The sequence below is a fragment of the Ursus arctos genome, unplaced genomic scaffold (genome assembly GCF_023065955.2).
Source record: "Ursus arctos isolate Adak ecotype North America unplaced genomic scaffold, UrsArc2.0 scaffold_18, whole genome shotgun sequence".
NCBI classification, from domain to species: Eukaryota; Metazoa; Chordata; class Mammalia; order Carnivora; family Ursidae; genus Ursus; species Ursus arctos.
Window position 1 is genome coordinate 10,720,587 of NW_026622852.1, and position 22,930 is coordinate 10,743,516.

Consider the following 22,930-nt stretch of genomic DNA (forward strand, 5'->3'; position numbering starts at 1 on the left):
CAGGATAAAGAGCACTGTAATGCAGTATAAATGCTGTGTGGTTTCACGCCATAAATTCCACAAATATTTACTGGACACTTATTATAGGCTGTTAGGGGCTGAAGATATAGGTGATCAGACTGGATACGTTCCCTACCTTGTGGGAAATCCCTGCAACTGGGAAGGAAAGTAACCCCCAGAAAGAAGATATTTCTGTTACTTTTTGCTATGTAACAAACTACCCCAAACGTAGTGGCTCGAGATGACAACAGCCATTATCTGCTCATGATTCTACAACTTGGAGAAGGCTCAGAGGGGATAACGTAACTCTGTCCCATGTGCGTCTGCTGGGGTCTCTCAGGCTGCTTCTCTCAGGTGGGGAAATGTCCATGAAGGTGTTATCCACACAGCTAGTAATTGGTGCTGGATGAGAGCCAGTGTACCTTGGTTTTCCTCCACGGGGCTTTCTTTCTCCAGTAGTCTGCATTGGCTTTCTTACCAAATAGTAGCCGGTTTCCCGGAGGAAAGTCCCAAGGGGACCATTGCACAAGCGCTTGTCGAGTGTCTGCTTACATCATGCTTGCTAATGTCTCATTGGCCAAACAAGCCCCGTGGCCAAGCCCAGAGTCCATAGGGGAGGGAACCGCACAGGAAAGTATGGCTTCCTGGGGGCCACTGATGGAATAGTCTACCACAGAAGGCTTCACGGGGTGTCTGAACTGACGGACAGCTTCTCCCAGGTAATTGGATCTGACTATGTTCCTACCCACCCCTCCAGAATCACCCACCCTCCCTCTAGGAGGCCCAACCCAGAAGGTGGCACTGGAGAGAGGACCCCCAGGTCAGAAGGGGAGGAGAAAAACCTCTTTCTAGCACGTCAGAAATTTACCCTCTGTATTACCCCTTATGTGGCATCAATACCAGGAGGTGCCAAGCCCAAGCAGGGTCCCCATCTCAAAAAGATCCTGTTCCCCTCTACCTCTTTATTACAGCTTCATTCTTTGAAGGGGATAAATTCATGTCTGACTGGAATAGAGACACGTTTACTTAATATGAACCAGAGCCCTGCTGTGTGTGATTTGGTTTGTAATATACAATTGTAATAGGGTCTTTCCAAGCCACTGTTGACCAAGTAGATCTTTAGGAAGTTAGTCGGATGGGCTGAAGCAAGTCTCAGAGCAAAAAGAGTGTCCTTCTCATGGGTTGGTCAAAAACACTCGAGCTGCTGGGAAGGGAAGTCCTCAGCGGGTGGCAGGAAGTAGAACTCTCAGAGTGTTGGGGCTGCAGGTAATGGGGAGCGGTGTGCAGGCTGACCGCATGGGGCTGCTGAGGTACAGCTCCCCCTTCCCTGGTCCCTACCCTTTCCTCTTTTCCCTAATCCCAGCGATTTTTCTAGTGGGGTAGAGGCCAGAAAATCTTGGTTCTTAATCCTGATTTTCTCCTCTATCTTTTGTTAACTCATTCTCTCTTTCCCCATAGGGGCTCAGCCTTTGGAACTCAAAGGCTTCTGAGGGGTCCCCCTTCTCTCTGTTTTCTCCTATCACATTCTTTCCTGAGGGAATGAGTCCAGAATGACTAGCCTAATTGAAGGGGGCAAAGGGCAGAGGAATGATCACAGGGAGAAAATTCTGTTGACATTTCTAAAAATTCTTATCCCATCACATAAGTATGTATAACCTGACCATACAGTGAAACTTATATTGGTCTCACCCCATTGAGTGGGTTCAACCATGACTAACAAACCCTTGTATTGTCTTTGTAAATTGAAGAACCTCTCCAGGCATTTTTATAGAGTGAGTGGGCTGAGTAGGAGGCACCTGACTCTTGGAGTCAAGATTCTGGCATCCAGAAAGGAAAAACGAAGTAACTCCCCTCACAAATAGACTTTGTCCACTGGCAACTGCAGCTTTTGCAGGAGGACAGGGAATGACGTGATCGAAATTGGATTTGGGGAAGATGAATCTGGCAGTGACATAGTAGGCTGGCTTGGGGTGGGAGGTCTAACAATAACACCCACAAGGTATAAAAGCATCAAGGGCGAACCTGTAGTAGGCATTTGAGGTGATCATTCTCTTATACTTGCAGGCAAAGTATTGTTTTCCAAAATGTGCAGGTAAGGCAACGGAAGTCAAAGAGTTCCAGACATTTGTCTGAGTATGAAACCACAAGTGGTAGATTCAAGATCAAATTCAGATGCATCTGACTTGAAAGCCCCACGTCTGTCTGTTCAGAGACTATTAACAGTAGTACAGATAAGAGATGTCAAGGCCAGAATTAGGGCAGGGAGGCTCATACAGCAAAGGAATCAGTGTGCAGGAGACCTGTGTTGGGAAGAATCAAGAGGACTTAGTGTGGGACCTGAACTTGGCGCAAACTGAGCGGAGGCACTTCGGAGTCCTACCCACCTGGACCACCCACCACGGGCATTAACCTGGGTTGGCCTATGAGCCCAGAGACAATGATGGAAGACAACCACTTCAAGGAGGTAGACGGCCCAGGAGGAGCACAATTCAATCCAGTTTCACTGGTGGAAACTTGATCGTTCTGTTTTGTTTCAGGAAACTGATGAATCCTACACATTTAACAAGCCAGGAATGATGAGTAATTATCCACTTATTTAAATCCATGTCTACATTTGTGCATTTCTTTATTCAAGAAATAGGGGTAGGAGTGTATGGCATAAACAGGATATAGGAAATCCTGGGAAAGTGTTACTACGTCATAGTAGTAGCCCTGATCTGCTAGAACCTCCAAGCCACCCGAAGCTGGACCCAACCCATCCCTTTCCTTTGGTTTCCGCCACTGAGCATAGAGCCCTGCACATAGTAGGTACTCAGCAAAAGCTTGGAGATGAGAATGTTGACAGTGTCACCCACGAGACATCACACTACCTGGATCCAGACCTTAGACCTTGGAGGGTTATGGGTCATCGAGCAAGTGATTGAATGTCTTGGTGCCTCTGTTTCTTTATATGAAGGATGGAGATAGTAATGGGACTTACTCACTGGGCCTTTCAATGAGTTTAATGTAAAGTTTATATAAAATAAAGCCAATGAGTTTTATGTAAAGGAGGGAAAGCAGTGCACTCCAAAAGTATTAGTTGTTGTTGTTATTATTATTATTATTACTACAGCACCTGCCTCCCTTTCAGAGCAACGGCCTTACCTCATGTCTGCCACAGGCTCCCAGGGCTGGTGCATGGGGCTGCATGGGTACCAGACACAGTACCAGACACAGGGCTTTGTTAGAAAAAAGCTTCTGTTCACTGATCTGAAGAAGATCACAGTTCTCTGCACTTGCTTGGTTCCGCCTTTTCAGCATCCCCTCCTGTGATGCTGTTTGGCTTTATGCCTAGAGTGAGTCTGTGTTGGTGCCTGGGGCCTCCCCCTCTGAAAATGTCTCCATTTTAGCAGGGCATCTCCTCTCCTCCTGGGAGGCCCTCGCTGATCCCTGCTTTGATCCCCTCAGCTATGTTGAGAAATGCTACTTTGGCTTCTGCTTCCAACCTGTCCTTTTAAGGGGGCCCACGGATGGTTCAGGAAAGGGCTCTGACTCCCCAGGCAAGCAAGTGGCATGGTAGCTTTGATTGACATTTGTGGGGGGGGGGAACCCTGGAAGCACCCTCTCTTGCACCCCAGTGGTCACCCCTCCCTTTTAGAATTTCCTGCCAGAGTGACTTGACCTCCTACATTGGAGAAAGCCATGGTCACGTGGTACAGGAAGTTTCACCCTCCAGCCTCCTCTCCTGCCTCTCCTCCATCAGTCAACCTCACACTCCCATATAAGCCACATGTCTCCTTCCACTTTGCTGAGGTCACCCCTTCAGCTCATCTATCCGAACTCCTGAAGGGATCTTCTTCGTGGCTCACCTTGGCGCACCCCCAGTCTTCCCTCCTTCATCCTCATGCTCCTCTGGGTCACTTCCATCGGATACAAACATACAGCGTTGCTGCTCTGCGAAGAGGCTGCCCTTGGAGCCTGCATCCTGGGTCATTAGGTCCTATTCGGTTTCAAACCTTTGGGCCTATAAGTGGTTATTTCCTTCAGGGATGACTTTCCCCTCTCCCATTTCCTCCCTAAACCCTTCTCTCTAACTGGTTTCCACCTCATGGCTCTACTGAAGATGCTCTCAAAGGTCCTCAGAAAAACCTTAACCTCCAACCCAAGGACTATTTCCTAATCCTTAACTCTCCAGGCTTCTCAGAGGAACGTGTCCCCGCAGAACACACACTCTTCTGCAAAATCTGTCTTCCATTGGGTCCCCTGGTGCCTCATACCCCTGCCTCTGCTACCTCTCCGAAGGCTCTTTGTGTTCTTCGTGGGCTTATTCCACAGCCCAGGACTCTCCTGCAGCGATCACGTCAGCAAATCTCTGATCTGTAGCCGCCCCCAGGACCCTTCCACTCGGCATCGGATTGAATCATGCCAAGAAGTTGGCAAACTTAATGATTTGGCGCCAGCCCAATCGGCTTTCCCTCTTAGCGTCTGTACCTCTCTCGGTGATACTTCGGTGTTAGAGGGACTGGGGCTTGTAGTCTGGATTCACCAGTGCCCTGCCCTCTCTGATTTCCAGGTCCCTGAGAGGTACGGCTTCCCCCCTTAGGGTCTCTTTCCCTTTCCCATCACTGCCACCCAACCGCTTACCCCTGGATGATCACAGACTGACCTCTCCCTTCTCAGACTGCCCCAAATGTGCCCCAGTTAGACATAAACTCTGCCTTGGGTGGTTACTGAGTGGCTTCATGCATTCAGGTCCTATTTTCCCTAGACTAAGGGCCTCTACTGCTTTGTAGAACTTTCTAAAGGCAGGGACCACATTGATTTTGCCAGCACTGAGTGGAGAAGTGTGTGTGTTAATGTGGGTGATCATCTCCAGGACCTGCCCCCCCACAATGATGCTCTGATTATTCCCCCAGTGATCCCAAAGTTCTCAATGCAAAATAAAAATATCATATTTTTCTGCATGGTCCTCTTTTTTGTGTGTGTGGCTATCAGGAAAAAATACTTTCAAAAGCATAAAATGAAAGTTGGAAAGGTCTTAGTTTTGTTGCCATTAGCTAAAAAAAAAAAAAAAAAGACTGATTAAAGACGAATGTGCCCATGAGTCCATAGGAGGTGATTAAGCAGTCACGCTCCTTGCCCTCGGGGAGGTCATTACCTTGAAGAATGCAGCAGCCTTTGCTGTTCCTATTAATGGTATATATTGACTCTATCTATTTTTGAAATCCCTTTTCTACAGGATGCTGCATGTCCCCCAAGGCCACCAAACACCACGTGGCCCAAACCAACCTCAGTGATCAAGGTGATGACCTGTGGGCTACCCAGAAAGCCTGATGCCTGGCTCGTACTTGACCTCACAGAGATAAACAGGGAGACTTAGTCCGGAGGGACTCAACATTCACAGAGGGTGAAAACACAGGTGGCAGTGACATCAGAGGAGCCCGCAGACCCCAGGCAAAGGGCTCAGAAAGTGCCACTTGCTCGAGATGATTCAGGAGACTCCAAAGTGTCGGCAGACAAGAGGCAGTGGGGCTGGAAGCGAGCCCTGCTCTGCTACTTGGTAGCTGAGAGACTTTGGGTAGATTATTTGTCCCTGAATCTCAGTTTCCTCATCTAAAAAGCACCTCCCTTGTCGAGTTGCTGTAGGATTGAAATACCACCGAACAGGATTATTTTGTGCCAGCCGCAATTCCAAGCATCTACATCCATTAAATCATCGAATCCTCTCAACAAACCTCTGAAACAAGTAGTATTATCATGCCCATTTCAGACTGGAAGTAAATAAGAACAAAAAGGTAAGTAACTTGCCCAAGGTCACCAGCTAATTGATAACGGATCCAGGAAGCCTAGAGCTCAGTGGAGCAGGTGCTCCAAAAGCTTGAGTCAGAAGACGATCTTGCAGGAGGTGGGAGGGAAATGACATCTGGGACACTTCCCTGATCTGTGGGAAGAAAGGGCAAACAGGTGAGGACCATCCTGTGAAGTGTCAAAATCCAATTTTTCTGTTTTTTTTCTTTTCCCTTCCTGGGATTGCATGTGGTATAAGTGGGTGTGTGTATGATTGTATTAAATGTGACAGTGTGTGTGTGAGTGTGTGTGTGATGGGAGCAAGGAGGCTCAGGGATGGGGTGACACCCCACACATCTTCGGTTTCCCCATATTCACTGCCACCTGCCCCTCTGCCTTCAGATATGTGCAAGTGCCCCGAGCCTTCGGAAGATCTGGCTTCTTCCCGATCCTTCTTCTTCTATCACCCCATTTCTTCTCCAAATGAGCTCCAATTTGATCTGTTTCATACTTTGGGGGTTCAGTTTAGGTCTTGTTGGGAAGGAAGGAGTTCTACTGCTTTATAACAATTTTAAAAATCATCAGTGGATGAATATTCTGTGCCCAAGGATAGTTTAGACCATCTAGACTTTTCAGAAGAGCTGAGCTGAGAATAGTTGGAGGTTATAGCCTCTGAGAAAAAAGCCTAACATAAAAATAAAACAGATACCTTCATTCATTTGCAAATATTTATGAAGTGCCCTTTATGTACCAAGACTCAAATTTGCCAGGATGCTGTTCTGCTTCTCCAGGGGCTCACGGTATGGTAGGAAGACAACACATGAAGAGCCGTGGTGTGAGGCAAAGAAGGAATGCACTGGGAAGACCACAAGGAGGGGGCCATGAAAGCCTTGCACCCATTAAACAGCACAGAAACTGCTAGAGCACATGGCTTGATCATTTGCTTCTCCAGCAGCCCTGCTAGAAATAAATCCCACAGTCAGCTTCACTCACCTCAAGACTCTAGAAGTTCTCTACTCAAGCTTTCTCAGGATTGATCCAATTTGTTACTCTGCTTCCCTAATACCAACACAAAGCATGAAAACTGGGTATCAGCCCTTAATTTATATTTTTCACCATCAAGGTACTCGACTTGGTCTTGGATCCATTACAGTAGATATACACAGCATGAGACACACTGAGGTTTCTCTTCTGGCCAGAGAAACCATGAGAGGTGGGGGAAGATGATGAGCTGAAGAGCCAAAGGTAGTCTCTTTGCTTTGAAGGAGCCAGGGGGTGGTGAGGTGGGGAGTCTTTTTTCTTCTCCTTTACTTATTTTAAGGTGGGGCCCCTTGGTGAGATCAGTGCCCTAATAAGGAGAGGAGAAGACCATGCCACATGAGGGTACAGCAAGAAGGCTACTGCCAGTTAGCCAGGAAAAGGGCCCTCTCCAAACACTGAAGGTGCTGGAGCCTTGACCTTGGACTTCCCAGCCACCAGAACTGTGAGAAATAAATGTCTGGTTTTAAGCCCCCCAGCCTATGGTGTTTTAAAACAGAAGCCTATAGGTGCGCCTGGGTGGCTCAGTCGGTTAAGCATCTGACTCTTGGTTTCAGCTCAGGTTATGATCTCACAGTCGTGGGACCAAGCCCCACATCAGGCTCTGTGCTCAGCGTGGAGTCTGCTTGCATTCTCTCTCCCTCTCCCTCTTGCTCCCTCCCTTTCTCAAATAAATAAATTAATTAATTAATTAATTAATTAAAATTAAAATAAAACAGAAACCCGTGGAAAGGGTAGGAAATCGCCCCAGATAAGAGTCAGAGTCTGATATGTAAGGAGCTTGGAAAGTGGGCATCTTTGGTACTCATGCTTGTTTGAGGTACCCCATCGAAGGCCCCCCTCCACACCAGCCCGTGAGAGTCCGTAAGCTCCGCCTTTGCTGCCCCTTGAGAGCTGAGCTTCTTTGAGTGAAGCAGATTTGCAGGGTCAAAAACTTGGTCCCTTGTGAGACTAGATCAGAACTGAACTCCCTCTGGAGACAGCTCTGGCCCAGCTTGGACACACAGTGGTAGGAGGGGGAGGACAGCCAGTGCCTCGGATGGAAGAGAGAAAACATGTCACAGGACTCCTGCCCGAAGGTGTCCCGTTGCCCTCCCCCCTCCCACTACCCCCCGCCCCGTAACCAACAGCACTCCATTTACAACAAAATATGAATCAAGAAAGAGTGTTGGACACACACAGTAACAAAAATCCATGATTCAACTGTGCGTTCATAATTATTTCATAAATAAATGGCTTCTGGAGAGCTGCATCTGTCTCTCGCCACCGAGACTATGTCTTTCATTAAAGTACCCGGGCCTGCACAGAGCTGGCCTGAGAGCCCCACTCATGGCCTCCTCCTTCTCTCCATCACTGTCCACCAAGAGGTTTTTGTGGTTCGGAAAGAGCTGCAAGCCCCACACTTCTCCACAAGACTGATGGCTCGTCAATAACATTAGCCAGCATTACGGGCCGCATCGGGGTAGAGCGGAATCGATACGGCCAAGTAAAAAGTCTAATAAGTTGACATGGCCATCCTCAGCAGGGCTCGCATTACAAGAAATGAGTTTTCTTAAGGAATCAGCGTCAGGGTTGCTTAGGTACTGCACACCCAGATGTCCTAAGATTTACGGCTTTGTGTTTAGTTGGTGGAGCACGGTCGGCAGGGAAAAATGAAATGGTAACTGGGGTTAACTACAGAAGAAATTGGGGACCTGGGCTACGCGGCTGTCAGTGAGGGAAGTCTGTGGCTTAGGGGGTCTTCGTGTAACAGTGCTCCCCGTGAGCGGGCCACCGCTGGTCCCTGTCTCCCAGGGTCGGCTCCCTCTCAGTTATGGGTGCTAACTCCCTCGAGGGGCAGCCTGGCACCCAGACACTGCCACAGTCACCTCAGAGTGGCTTCACTGATGCCCCTCCTCCCGTCCTCTCACCCAGGGTCTCCCACAGCCAGAGCAGAGGGGAAGGTGCAGCAGACATTTCACTTTTATGAAAGGATATGCTCATCTTTCCTCAGTTGTCTGGCCATTGGAGGGAATCCCTGTTCAACTGGGTGAGGTGAAAGCATCAGCGGGGGCCTTCACATAGGTTCAGCCGCTGTTGAGACAACCTTCCAGAGCCAGGTTCCGCCACAAATGTGCCACCCTCTTCTTAAAGGGACAGCCCAACAGTACAAAGCCATTGGGAGAATTCAAGTAGTCACGGGAGCACACTTGCCCAGTTCATCGTACCTCTCATGAGCTACACAAGCCTTTCCACTTCAGGTCCACAAGCACAGACCAAGGTCCAAGTGACTAGATGAGTAATTCAGGGCAGTAAGAAATGGCCTCTGTTTCCCAAATTGCTCGTGGAGTAAAGGGAAGACGCAGGCTAGTGTGGGGGGAAAAAAAAGACTATGATATGAGACAGGCCGAGATACAGGCTTATTCATATGCAAACCCAATGTACCATGGACCTACTATATGCTTGGCGCTGTTCGAGGCACACGACCACAGCAGTGACTAAGACAACGTCCCTGCCCTGAAGGAGCTTCCATTCCCGTGGGAGCAGCAGATAATGAACGGGTCCACAAGGGAAGACAGGGTTTCAGGAAAATGCTGTAAAGAAAAGTAAGACAGGGGTTGGAGATAGTGTTGGATACAGATGGGGAGCTGCTGCTTTGAATGGGGATGGTCAGCGAGGGCCTCACTGAGGAGGCACATTTGAGCAAAAGCATGAAAGTAGTCAGAGAAGACAAAGTGCAAAGGTCTTGAGACAGGTGTGTTCTTGGTGTGTTCAAGGAAGAGCCAGGAGACCAGCGTGACTGGGCCCAAAGCAAGGAGAGGCCAGCAGGAGATGGCATTGGAAGGGGGCCAGAGGCCAGAGCTGGTCGTATCTCGTAGGCAGGAAGGACAGTGGATTTCTTTCTGCATGTGGCAGGATGCCTTTAGAGGGTTTTGAGTGGGGTTGACATACACAAATTTTCATTTTATCAAGATCCCTCTGGCTGCTTTGTGAGAATAGTCTGCAAGAATGGATTCAGGGAGACATGTTGGACTCAGGAGCAGAAAAAAGGGTAAGAAATAGGATCGTGGCAATCTCTGAAGGAAGAGCCCAAGATTTGTTTATAGAGTGGATGAGAGCTACATCCAGGATGAGGAGGCCAATGTTCTTAGCCTGAGCAACTAACTGAAGCTGGTTTCTTTTGCTCCAATGGGAAGCAGATTTGAGTGGGTGAAATCAAGAGATCGCTTGGTGCATGTGAGTTTGAGGTGCCTATTAGCATCCAAGTGAAGATTAGAGGGGGTAGCTGTGGAGTCAAGCCCGGGGCTCAGCAAGAGCTGCAGAGATAAATTTGAGGTCACCTCATGTTGATGCTATTAATGTCATAATTCTGGATGGGATCACTGAGGCAGAGAGTATAGGCAGAGCAGAGAAGCCTGGGACCAAGGACTCCAGCATATGGAGGACAGAAGGGTATGGAGGGTCTGGCAGAGAAGACTGAGGAGCATGGCCAACGAGGTCATAAAGGCTTGAATGAAATGCTGTGAGATCATTCAGGAGGGCAGTTAATTCTACCTGGAGGTGGTTGGAGTGGAACATAAACCTTGAAGGATGAGACAATTGCAACAGTTGGGTGGAAGCGGGAGGAGAAAAGGTCATCAGGACAGGAGGATGGAGGGTCAGGGCAGGGAGAAGAGCAGGAAGAGACTGTGAGGAAAATGGCAGATGTCCAGATAGGCTGGTATGTAGAATTCACGGGAAGTGAAAAGGAGAGCCAGGAATAGCTGTTTAGAGCCAGATCCCAAGTGAACATGAATGACTGTTTATGATAGAGAAGTGATGGCAAGTGACGCCCAAACCATGGCATCAGCCATCAGAAAACAGAGAAACCATATATCCCCGTCTACTTGATAGTATCCGTGAGCAACCTGAGCTAACACTGGGGTGATTATAGCTCACCCTCGTCCCCACCGTCCCCACCATCTAACGACAATCCTTATGGCTTATGGGATTCCAACAAGTCTAAGCTTTTGAACACAGAAGGAAAAATTAAATTTCCAACTGCATGTAATGATTCAAATTTCTCTATTTGTGCACATCCCTTCAACAAAACTGAGCTAAAGCCTCTTAAAACAAACAAACAAACAAAAAAACAAAACCGTGCATTTGCCTGATGATTTACCTCATGAAAAAAGTACTAACACTTTGTTTTTACTTTCTCTCAAATATCTACATTGATTTTGTTGTACATTCATCCTATGTTGTATTTTGAAGACCCAGTGATTGTCAGTTCTGCAATAGCTTTGGCCAAAAGCAATAACGTTCTGACCCGTGAAAAGACCTTGTAGGGTCCTCAGGGGGAAACAAAGACTTATGGAACAATGTCCCCAGGGAACTTAAAATCCATCAGGGGAGAGAGCACATGAAATAAGGTGCAATCAATGCTCTGGAAAGAAGAGCCTCAGAGTGGGGAGAGATCAACGGACCAGGGGGATGGGAAAGGCAAAGAAATCCAAAGAGCCAGCATTTGGAAAGCAGGAGCGAATGATGGAAATAATGATAACACCATTTGTTGAGAGTTCATGCAGGTCAGGAATTGTGTTAAGTACTTTACAGGAAAAAAAAATGTAAATTCTCCAACTACTCTGAAGTAAATACTATTTTCCTTCATTTTAGAGAAAAGCAGGACAGAAGGTTAAGTTCTTTCCTCTAGATGTGTGGCCGTAAGAAGATGAGTCAGGTTTCTACTGCACGTCCTTCTGCGCCCCAACCCAAATCATTTGCCCTCCAGCTTCCCGTAGAACTGGATGGAGTCAGGGCATGTGGGGATTTAAGGAAGAAATAAATGACTCGAAAGGACCTTTGGGGCTGGAGGGCCTTGTCCATTGGCTCCTTCTTAAACCATAAGATGGAACCATGACCACTCTCTACCACACTGGCATGGTTTCAGTAGGCCAAAAACGGACAAAACCTCCAAACCAGGGCTGTCACTGTCCCATACAGAGCCTTTGTGCAAATGAGGAACACACATTCTCCCCTCCTCAAGACTATTTCCTTCAGTCAAAATTCTTCAGACAACTCTTAATCGGTTAGAATGAGACATTTTAATGCCACGTGCCAGAAAATTGTGGTAATAAATATGCACCTCGGTGATACCCATGATCTGAACGGCACCTCCTAGAGCACTCTCGTGCACAGCGCAGCATTTGACGTCTGGTAGAATTTGCAAAAAGCACAAGATTTTAACAAGATCTTTATGATCAGTTAAGCTAATCTCTTTGCCCACCCTGATTTCACTCTCCTTGCCTCTGGGGTAGTGTTGGAGTAGACGTGAGTGTTGAGGGGTGGGGCTAATGAGGAGTGGAGCTGCAGATGCATTAGTTTGGGCGTAACAACACAACGTATGTATGTGGTTCTCAGTCACTGCCATGTACAGTGAGGTCACTTCTGGCTGTCCTGGGATAAAAATGGCTTCCAGGAATATTCCTACTACCCACTCTGCCCACTCACCTGGTGTCCTGAGGCAAACAAGAAGAGCCAGAGGTCACATTAAGACATGAACATGTCCCAGAATGCCAAGTACTAGGAGTATGTGGGTAAAAGGAGAAGCAAATTTTTAAATACACAGAGGCAGAAGCCAGCATGTGTAAAATCTTCTTCCACATCTTAGCTAAGGAATCTTCCACACAGCTAAGGAAAATGAGCCCTGACTTTGTGGCTCTTCACCCCATTGTGAAATGGTTTTCCTAAGATCCACCTTGGCACTCTCTGGAACCCTTGGTCTGAAAATTTTGAGTGAGTTAGTGTTTTGCTTTTCTGGATTGAAGCAACTATTCATTGCCCTGGAAGACAGTACTAGAGCAAGTATGAGTCATCTTCAATCCAATAAACATTCACAGACACCCTCCACATGCAAAGCCACTCATCTTCCAAGAAAAGGACATAGGCAACTTCAATAAAATAAGAATAAGAGAAAAAAAATCTTGCAGCTAATATATGGAATCGACTCAGTATGAGAGTTCCTCAATTTGACAATAATCCTAAAAATGAACATGACCTTAAGTGAATTTTGAATCTGAAGGAAACTTTTAGAAGGTATTGACTTTCCCCTTGTATGAATAATGCTGCAACATACATCTTGGTTCATGTGATTATTATTTAACATTGTAGAAACTTTGACCAATAAGAAAGGTATGGAACAGAATAAGAAGTATAATTATTAGAAACAAAGAGGGGTGCCTGGGTGACTCAATTGGTTAAGCCTCCAACTCTTGATTTCAGCTCAGGTCATGCTCCCAGGGTCATAAGATCAAGCCCTGCGTAGACTTCCGTGGTGGGCTCTGTGCTCGCCAGAGAGTTTGCTTGAGGTTCTCTCTCTCTCTCTCTGCCCCCCCAAATAATAAATAAATAAGTCTTTAGAAACAAAGAGAATGATTATTATTCATGGATGTCAAAATTATATAACCAGACAATGTAAAAAAATCAATTGGAAAATCTCCTAGAATCAATAAAGGAAAGTAGCTAAATGACCATATATTAAAAATATTTCAGTATAACAAAAAACATATTTGAATATATACAGTATAAAGGAAAAGCAGCTTTTATTCACCATAGTAACCTAAGCAAAAAATAACTAAGAAAAGCTCTAGCAATAAATATGAAGAAACCACAGGAAGAAAACAACAGATCTTCACTACAATTTATGACGGAAAACTTATATAGAGAAGGAAATCATGTTACGGATGGGAGATGTGCAGACTACCGTGGAGCAGTTTATGCTTCTGAATCACCATCTAGGCTGGTTGTGATTTCAACAAAAACCCAAGTGGGCTTCTCAGACCCATCTAGAAGAATAGGTTGGTAAAGATAACTAACTTTTTACAAGTAAGGGTGGAGTTCTGCTGTCAGCTTTCAAAACATCTCAGGTGAGAAACTTGGACAAGACACAGTGAACAGACCAATGGAATAGATCTTTAAACAGACCTAGCACATGGATGCTAATAGATGATGGAGCAACACACACTCACTCCGCAATAAACAAAGAAACTCAAGTTAAAACATATTTTTACTAATCAGATTTGTAAACATTTAAAAAAGTAAATAGATAAAAGACACCAAAATTTCATGCACAAGGGTCTTCATCACAATATGCCAACAGCAAAGAAGCAGTGTAACTAGAACATGAATGTTCCATAGAGGACGGGCTGACTATCATGGTACTGACACACTACAGCATTGCACATCTATGACAAACACAATACAGCAGTTTTCTTCTTAAAGGTGTTTCTTCTTAAAGATGTGCTTCCTGGGTGCAAGGAGATAGCAATTTTGCTTTGGAAATAAGTTGCACCTGTAGAAAGAGAAATAATAGCTCAAACTAATATGTGGCTCAGGCTCTAAATGCTATCAAGATTTTAGAGAAGGAGCATTCCTGAGCTCTTTGGCAATATGCAGAAACATACACACACACACACACCACGTTGTACAGCAGCAAGGGCTTCACTTCTCTTCTTGCTTGCACCATCCTAGGATTTTGCCTTCATTCTGTGAGGGAAGATGGGCTGGAGAGAAAAAGAAAACACAGGACCTTTCCACTTAATCCCTACCAAACATAGGGCCTCTGTAGGCTCTAGAACAACCTCTGCCCTGCTGGGAAGCTCAGCCCTAGGACAGAAGTTAGAAGATGAAGACAAAGCTCTCATTACCCGGATAACCAATTGAAGACCATACAGGTATTAAGAAGCATGAGTCCTGTTAGAATCTGTCTGAAACAAGCTTAAAATTGAGACCAAACTCTGAAGAGCCAAGGGGTTGATCTCATGAATATATTCCCTTCTAGTTCAGCTTTTCAAACTTACACCCAGTTGGTCTGGTTTTGTTTGAGTTTGTAAGGTCAACATCCATGACCAAGAATCAGTGATCCAAGTGAGGAAAACAAGAAAGTTCTTTGGTAATTGTTGATTGAAAGCAACTAAATTAAGATGGATGAGAAGGTCACAGTTGCTTGCTTTTCTATAGTGGGAAGAAAACAGCATATACATGTTAGCCCTGAACATTATCTGGATGTTTCTACCTGCTTGACTCAGCAGAGGTATCAAAACCACTCAGCTCTGATTCAGGTTCTATCCCCCTGCTCTCCCCCAAAACAAACAGAAGGAACAGGATCTTGCCCCAGAGAAGGCACAACTCCAGCATCTTCATGGAGCTTTTGAATCTCTACCTGAATGATAGAGGGAAGGGCACTTTGCCCATCTACAATCCCATTATGATTTGGAGAGGAAAAAATATGACAGGACACATGCAATATATTTAATGCAGCCATTTCTGCCTTCTAGGGGGTGAGAGAATTCATCATGAATGAGGTTTTTGTGGAAAGGCCACATTGTGGCACTGACTTGAGTCTGTCATGGGTTCTGTTAGGATTAAGCAGACACAGGGAGAAGCCATTCTGTCCTGCATAATAAACAAAGGGTGTCCTGCTTAGGTGGACAGATTGTTCTCCAGGGAGCCGTAGGGTGAGGCCACAGCATGGACCAAACCCAAAGTGAGAAGAGAGAATAGATTAGTTTACGATTGCTACTTTGAAATTACTACAAACCTGGTGGCTTAAACCAGGACAAATTTATTATCTGGAGATTCTACAGGTCAGAAGTTTGACAGGGTCCCACTGGGCTAAACTCAAGAAGTCAGAAGGGCTGTATTGCTCACCGGAAGCTCTGGGTGAAAATCTGCTTCCAGGCTTATTTGGGTTGTTGGCCAAATTCAGGTCTGTGACATTGTAGGAATGAAGTCCCCATTCCCTTGCTAGCCTTCATGCAGGGCCGGCTCTCAGCTTTTGGAGGACACCTGCAGTTTGTGGCTCCTGCCCTGCTTCCTCCATGTTCCGCCATCTTCAAAGCCAGCAATGGCTAAGCTCTGCTCATGTGTCACATCCCACTAATCTCCCCTCTTCCTTATCTGTCCTCTGCCATCCTCCTGCACCACACCTCTCTGACTCCAGCTGGAGAAATTCCTCTGCTTTTATGAGCTCAAGACTGGGCCACCTGGATAATCCAGGCTACTCTCTCTATTTTAAGGTTAGCTTGATGAGTAAACTAAATTACATCCTTCATGCCCCTTCACAGCAGTACCTAGATGAGTGTTTGATTGAATACTCAGGGGACAGGTATCTTGGGGGACATCTTTAGAATTCTGCTTATCACAGAGGAATTGGTAGATGAAATGGACACCAGCAACATGGCGGCCATCCAGAGCCACGGGGCTGCATTTGGCCAACAGATTTAAGGAGCGGCGATGTCAGATATCCAACTTCATCCTGTTTCCTGCTCTTTGCCGTGACCCTCTGTTAATCCCTCTTGTTCACAGCCTGGTATAAAGTTGCTTTGGGTAGCTGCATAGGGGCGGTGTCCCCACTCTGAGGTGTGCCCACTTACTATGAAGTAAGCACTACCTAGTGCTGCCCTAAGCAGACACTCCTGAGATCTGACTATCATCACTCCTGAGCGATAAAGATAATTGTATCACTCACTTGCTTACTATTATCAGACATTAGGGAGGTGCTTTACATGTGAAATTTATTAAATCTCTCTCTCTCTCTTTTTTCTTTTTGTTGCAAAGAAGTACAAGTTAATCAAATTGCCCAACTTTACTAGCTAGCCCAAGGCCACTGCCACAGGGTCACGCGGTCACCACAGCTGTAAGGGAGTCTGGGACACTAAGGATGTAGCAAAAGGGAAGACAACCCCCCTGATCAACATGGGCCAGTGGTTCTCTAAGTGTCTTGAGGGTCTCCTTTTCAGAGGTTCTCTGAGGCCTCCCTTTCCAACCTCATCTCTGTTTGAGGTTGAATTTTCAACTAAAACAACATATCACACCAGACTGAATACAGAAGCAGCTATGAGAATCCAGCTGTCTTTTATTAAGCCAGATGTTAAAAAGGTTTACAAAAATGTAAAATTATCTTCGCCAGTTTTTTGTTTTGGAGAACACAGTTGTTTCATCCTACCATACAATGGACTTATTGTTATTTTTAAATGAAAAAATGAATATTTTTTTAAAATTCTTAGTTTTAAATTTTACATGCAAAATGTTGATAGATTTACCCACATCCGCAAAAGGTCTTCAGCGTCCTCAGTCATTTTTAAGCATGGAAAGAGGTCCTGAAACCGAAATGTTAGGCTTAGAATCAAATTCAGCAAATGACGACCATTGGGACAAATCTGCCCCACTGCCTTTGTGACTAAAGCGCTTGGGTGTTGTTGTTGTTGTTGTTGTGGTTGTGGTTTAACAAAGCTATAGCAGTTATAACACAGTATGGCCACAAAGCCTATGGTATTTTCTATCAGGCCCTTTAACAACAAGAATAATTGCCAACCTTGATTTAGAAAATCACGGACAAACTCAGGATCCCTTTAACTGTGAACAAGGCAAACCCAGCTGCTGTCCTCGTGAAGCTTGTGTCCCTGTGGGGTTTGGGAATGGAGGGATGAACACAAATGATAAATAAGTCAGTGTTATATTGTCAGCAGCTAGGACGGTCCTTTTTTTTTTAAGATTTTATTTATTTATTCGACAGAGATAGAGACAGCCAGCAAGAGAGGGAACACAGGCAGGGGGAGTGGGAGAGGAAGAAGCAGGCTCCCAGCGGAGGAGCCTGATGTGGGGCTTGATCCCATAACGCCGGGATCACGCCCTGAGCCGAAGGCAGACGCTTAACGACTGAGCCACCCAGGCGCCCCCAGGACGGTCCTAATACAGTACCTACGTCAGGAAATACTCAACAGTATTTACTAAAGATCTAACTGAATGAGTAAAGTAAACGTGTGTGTGTGAGAGAGAGAGAGAGAGAAATATGAGGAACTATCACGCTGCTTAAATCATTACAGTTTTATAATATGCTTTGATATTCGTTAAATCAAGGCATTGCTCGTTCTTCGAAGCTGCCTTCCCTCCTTTTACATACATCCACTTCTTGATGAACTTTTAAAACTTACGTTTTTCAAGTTCAACTGAAAAATCCCTGAAGTCTTTTAATCAACCCTGTTTGCTGCTTAGACTGTTTTCACTTTTTTCTAATCTAAATAATAAGAGACAATAGCCATCTCTTATTATCGCCTTCGGATGAGCCCGTAGGATCGGAGACACTGAATCAGATGGAACGTACGTTGTTCAGGCCCAGCAGAAAAGATCCTTGCAACGGGCAGAAGCAACTTCAGGGCGTCCTCGTTGGCTGCTGGGGGAGCGTAAACAGGTCCCCCCAAGCCTGGTGTGCTGGTGGGAGAATCCTTCCCCTTGAACGTGCTGTCACAACTGGGCCTGAGGACATGGATTTATTTTGTCTTAGTCCCAAACCTGTATTTTTTTCTGTAGCAAACGTCACGAGGCCAATCAGAAATCATTGCCTCCAACTGGAAGCATCAGCCACAGTAGACAACTCCGCGGCTCCGACGATGGTGAACGTGAACAAGCAGAAGCTCTTCGGAAAAGATTCCGACTTCATTGAGCTTCTCGTCTCAGTATTTCCAGACGTTTGATGGGGGGCAGGGGGTAGGGTGTGTGGAGGGAAGGGGGAGGGCACTGACCACCAGCGTGTGGAACACATTTCTGGAAATACTTGGGGGTTAGGTTGATTCTTATCCTGCGGAGCACAGAGTCAGCAGCCCGCACGCTCTTGTCTGGCTCTGATGTGTGGAGTTTTCTAGCACGCCCCTGACTCCAGTTCCAAGTCCTGCGAGCAATGCTCTGCAAGTCCTTTTACAGTCTCTCTCTCTAATTGGAGCCACCGTGAGGAGGCTCTCTGCTGCCAGGATTCCACAAGGATTTCTGCAGCATTCACTTGATGGCACAATCTTTGCCACCCTGGGGTGTGACTGGTTCCCCACCTCCATGTTGGGACTGACAGAGGGGAATGTGTCTTAGGGACTCTCAAGTATCAATGGCCCTTTTTGACTAGCTGAGCTGTCAGGTCTATTTTAAATGGCTACTCTCCTTAAACCACACTGGCCCAGGGGAGCCTAACCTCGGCCTCGTGTTGATAGGCAAAATATTTAACAACCAACATGCCCAGCACTGACGGATCAGAATGGAGGCCAGCCCCAAACCCCCAAGCAGCTATCCTGGTGCATCTGAGCAAAGACGAGCCCTGCCTCCGACTCCCTTCTGCTCCTGGCCTCCGGGCAAGGGCTTCCTTCACTCCTCTTTTGGGAGGCCGAATATGGTTTCTCACATTACGTGCCCATGATTTCCAGATTCTTTGCAGTTCACTACAAGAAAAAAAGCCATCCTTCTGGAGATAATCCTATCTGGAAATATCCTTTGGAGAAGGCCCCGGAGCGGTGCAGTCTAGTCTTCTCTGCCTCAACAAGGAGAAAATGCAAGGGCACAAAGATCCTCCTGGGGGGCAGGAGGCAAGACACCTGGATTTTCAATGCAGCTCCAGGCCTGAGGGATGAGTTTTATGTGTGGGCTTGGTGAGGCTGTAGTCCTTGGTGACCCAAACACTAATCGAGATATCCCTGTAAGATTATTTTGCAGATGTGATTAAAGTCTATGATCAGTTCACTTGAAGTAAGCAAGATTATCCTACATCACTGGGAATGAGCCTGATTCAATCAGTTGAAGGTCTTAAGACAAGACACTTCCCTGAAGAAGAAATTCTGCCCGTGGACTGCAGCTTCCACCCATGCCCGGGAGTTCCAGTTGGCCCCCAGACTTCAGACTTGTCTGGCCGGCCTGTGCATAGTCACAGGGGTCAAGTCCTTGCAAACCATCTGTATGTGTATCTGCACCTGCATCTGTACGTCTGTGTCTGTGTCTGCACGTCCAAGATTCGCAGGCGACTGCCTATTCCAAGGAGGCCCCTCCACCGTGGGACTTTCAGAGCTGGCTCTTGATTCACTAGGGAAGACACATGCTCGGTTGTCCTTGTGGAGATGCCAAGAAACCACACAGACAGGCAGGGAATACAAAAATGAGCAATTTTCTCTCTTTCTTTCTTTCTTTCTTTCTTCTTTCTTTCTCTCTTTCTCTCTCTTTCCTTCCTTTCTTCCTCCCTCCCTCCCTCTTTCCTTCCTCCTTCCTTCCTTCCTCCCTTCCTTCCATTCTTTTTCTTTCTTTCTTTTCTTTCTTTTCTTCCTTTTCTTTCTTTCTTTCTTTCTTTCTTTCTTTCTTTCTTTCTTTCTTTCTTTCTTTCTTTCTTTCTTTCTTCTCCTCTCTCTCTCTGTCTCTCATCTCCCTTGTAGCTGTTCTGAGCCTGGCACCATGTTCTGGCGAGAATACAGTGGTGAATGAAGGAAAGGAGCCCTCTTGGAGCTTGTGGTCTAGCGGGGGCTGCAGGCATGTAACTGGGTGATCACACGTGAACACACTGGGACGTTGATGGGGTCTGAGCACGCTGCTGAGGACGCAGCCAGGAGGGGCACCGAGCTCAAGCAAGAGGGAGCAGGGAAGGCCTCATGTGGGACGGGATATAGAAGCCAAGACCAGGAGCCGGCCAAGTGAGGCTTGCCAGGGGAGCAGGAAGAACCTTCTAAACATGGGGAAGAACATGCACAAAGCCTACAGGAGCAAAGAAGAGCCAGAGAGAGCCTGAGAACGTAACTCAGCGGCAAGGTATAGAGATCGAAAAAAATCCAGAAGACCCTCTTGCAAAGACTGCTAAGGAGTTCACACTTTCTCGGAAGGGGGACCCATTGAAACTTTTCTCAGCAGGACAATGATGTAGTAAGATCTGTCTTTCAAATCTCGGTCTGACAATAGCATGATCAGAGATGCCAAGTCAGGACTGAGAAGGAGGACTGGAGGCCGCACACAGCCATGGTCAAGGGCTCCCTCACCGTGAGGGCGGCGGGGGGAAGAGCCCCGCACGGAGCCTGTTAGCTGCCGAGCGCCATTCCCCAGGGAGGCTCAGCATCTCTCAGCCAGCGCTCCCCAAGCCCCCAACCTCCTTGGGGTGAGCTGACATTCAAGAACTTCCTGGGTTCTGCTGAGGCCACTGAAAGATACCTGGGAGGGGGGGAAGCCAGCATTTACTGGGTGCAGATACCCTGTGCAGGGTGCTCAGATTAAGGCCGTTTCATGGTGTTCCTTTCCTTCTCTCCTCCCAGTAACGCAGCGAGTACCCATCACCCCTCTCTCTAGGTGCAGGCAAGCTGCTCAAGGGGACAAGTTAGCCAACTGGGAGCGTGTCTGCCCTCAACCGTGTTCTTCCCACCTCTGCAAGCAGGCACTCTCTCCTGACTTGTCATTAGGGGACAGGGGTGCTCTGTCCACAGCTGGAGCGCGGGAGCGAGGATGGGGCTTCGTTCCTCCACAGTGACAATCATCACAGCAGCAACGTGTGGGCCAGACCCTTGCTGCCAAGAAGAAAGTACTATTTTTATCCATTTGGAGACCTGAGCCTGAAGCACAGGGACAAGTATGCACTTGGTAAGTGACAGACTCGGGCGGTAGGAACCCAGCTGCCCTAACCCAGCACCCACGCCCTTAGCCACAGAGCCACCTGCTCCGGGGGCAGGTCCACGGGGGTGGTGCCTCTTTCCATCTGCTCAGTCTCAGTGAGAGGTAAGAATCCGTCTTGAAGGAGATCTCCAGGCTTCAGGCTCCTCTCCTGCAAGATTTCCTAAATCGGAGGAATCATAGTGGTTTGGGGTGGCTAGAGCTCTTGTACCTTTTCTTGTCCTTTATGATGTGACCAATCTCCTTGCTCCTAGCGGCTTAAGTTTGAGGGTTATTAGAGGAACTTATGCATGATATTATTGCTATTATTGCTGATTATTTATAGTACAATTTATGGGCTTCGAAGTAACAGAGTAGGAGTGAGCAGTCACTGAACTGTCCAGATATTTCTTCAACAATCCCTTTCCAGTACTGGGTCATTTATTTGGTGCACACGGACACTGTGGAAGGAACCAGAGCACGAAACCTAGAATAAGCCTTTGTGTCCCAGGTCAGGCGCTGAGCAGGAATGGCCATCTCCAGGTCCCATTCTTCCAAGCAGAGAATCAGTGTTGCCAAGAGAGGGTTGGGTGAACGTGTGGGAGCAGGGAGCCTCATCGGTCCCCTCCTCGCCTCCTGAAGGCCCACAGCTGAACCTCGGGCCGGCCCCTCCCGGGACGGCCTGGTGTTAATTATGATGCAATCCCCCAGCCATGCAGCCTCAGCAACAATTTCGGGAGTCAGGGTCCATGTGCAAGGCCATTAACACTAAACATGTTTTAATCCATAATTGTGTGAGATTTATTTAATTTAGGGGCTTTATTTATGGTTCGATTGGAATTGTAATGTATTTTCGGCCCTCCGCACTGGGATCTGTCAATTTTTACGGCGTCTTTTAATTGTGTTCTTCCAGGCCAGGTGCAAGCAGTTTTCCAAAGAGGCTGATCACAGGAGGCCTCCGGTTCTGTGGTGGGGGTGTGCAGCGGCCTTGCACAGACGCGACCCTGGGCCACCACGAGGGCAGGGACACTGGGTCCCCCGTGCTCTGGGAGCCACAGCCCACCTATCACAGCTGCATCACGGCCTGTGGGCTGAGAAGGAGCCTCTAGACATCTTTCCACTCACACCCTTCCATCCCTTTGTTCAGTCCTTTGTTTATTGAGCAGACACGGACTGAGCACCTACTGTGTACCAAGCCCTGTGCTTAGTATAAGAATGTAAAAATGAGTAAGCGGGTGACCCAGCCTCTAAGGACCCTTTCCCAAACCCGACGGCCGCCAGAATTTGCTGAGCACCTACCTAGCACCCGGCACTCAGCTCCACACCAGAGCGACAACGAAGGACATGACCTCAGCCTGCGGATTCAGGAGATTTGGCCCAAACTAATTGGTCTGGGAGTAATTGGAATGACTATACTTTGGCTGGGAGCAAAATGGAGGAGAGCAGTTTCATCGATACGGTGATTTGATCCAAACACCTCCAGGTCCCCCCTGCTCTCGGAGTTGAATAGCTTGCGCTGGTGAGGAAGGCTTTATTTAGTTAAAGATGAATATTTCTTAGCCTTGCTTCTTCTCAAGTGTTGGTAATTTTCAAACACCACGGGGGTAGTTTTGCAACCCTTTATGCATCTTTAAGCACCTTGTCTGTTTTTCCGAGTTATTTTCTTTCCAATCATACACTGCCACGAGCTATGAGTGTTGGAGGAAAGCACCAGAAATCGAAGTAAAAGAAA

The 22,930-nt window shown here is 47.0% G+C and overlaps 1 long non-coding RNA gene across 2 annotated transcripts; it reads left to right on the plus strand.

The window, feature by feature from the left end:
* Positions 1-602: 602 nt before the first annotated feature.
* Positions 603-22,930, plus strand: LOC113260298 (uncharacterized). Of its 2 annotated transcripts, XR_008959889.1 has the most exons (4): positions 610-719; positions 5,219-5,774; positions 18,133-21,189; positions 22,112-22,930. It is a non-coding gene; the product is annotated as an uncharacterized LOC113260298 (long non-coding RNA). The 2 variants fall into 2 exon arrangements; XR_006410275.3 differs by having other exon boundaries at positions 603-719; positions 18,133-22,930.